The following is a 1118-nucleotide window of genomic DNA, read 5'->3' on the forward strand; positions in this document are numbered from 1 at the left end:
AGTCGCTTCTGCACGTTCTTGGCGAAGATGCCCGTCTTGATGTCGGCCATGGCTGCGGGTCCGGGGAGCTGCGAGGAGCGGAGCGCGCAGCGGGGCTGGCGGCGGCGCGGAGGAGCGCGAGGAGGAGGAGAGAAGAGGAGGAGCGGGAGGAGGGGAGGAGCGGGAGAGGCGGCGAGAAGCAGCCGAGCGCGAGGAGGGGTGAGTCGGGCGCGGCGGCGGGACCGGCTTAAAGCGACAGGGCGGAGGCGGGGCCCGTCGGGACTGGTTGTGACACGAGGTGAGCGAGGGAAGAAGCCAGAAGTCAAAATATCCAGATAGTGCCCACAATGATGGAAGAGGTCGGGGAGAGAAAGGGAACGTACCCAAGCCAGCAACCCGGGGCCTGGAGTTGGCTCAGGGGTTCTTTTAACTCCACGTTTGTGTTAAGGCACAGTAAGAGGGACCTGATAATTTCTAGGAAAAAAGATAGGAGGGACAAGGGAGAGGGGAACCCCAGGGTTGTGGAAGCCAGCAGAATGGGAGCTGCTCTAAAGCAGAGGGTGATGGGTTGGTCCCCTGCTACTCCCAGGAGTACTCAACTGATCACCCTGGTCAGAGGCCGTCCCCTCATCCAACCTGAGTGTTCCAGAAGAAAGACTGGACGTCACCCTGCCCTCAGCAAGCTCACAGCCCAGTGAAGGGAGCTGACTGGGAAACCAATCAAGTCACTGTGGGACGCAGAGCTGCAGGAGAGAGGTGGGTGGGAAGGAAAGGAGGGAAAGACCATCCCTGACACTTATTTAAACTTTAGTAAGATGGGGGTGTTGTCCATGTTGAGAAGGGTCAGCTCCTACAAAACAGGTGCTGTGCTTTGGTCATCTCCAAAATTCCGATGCTGAGTAGAAACCCTGGCATAGGCACCTCCCAAGGAATGGTGCATGAAACAGGTCCTTCATAGCCTCACGTTGACCATGGAAGACTAGGCCTCCTAACTTGTTGCTTTCTTGCAACCTTCCTTGACAGGAACTCGTCGTCCCCTCTATGCTTGGCAGAAGTTCCCGTTGAGAGTGTGAGGAGAGGAAAACAGGTGGTCCCCAGCAAAGAAGTGGATCAGCCACCTGAATCCTGTGAGTCCAAAT

Source organism: Carlito syrichta, unplaced genomic scaffold, assembly GCF_000164805.1.
Source record: "Carlito syrichta isolate Samal-C Ts95f unplaced genomic scaffold, Tarsius_syrichta-2.0.1 Scaffold307206, whole genome shotgun sequence".
Classification (NCBI taxonomy): Eukaryota; Metazoa; Chordata; class Mammalia; order Primates; family Tarsiidae; genus Carlito; species Carlito syrichta.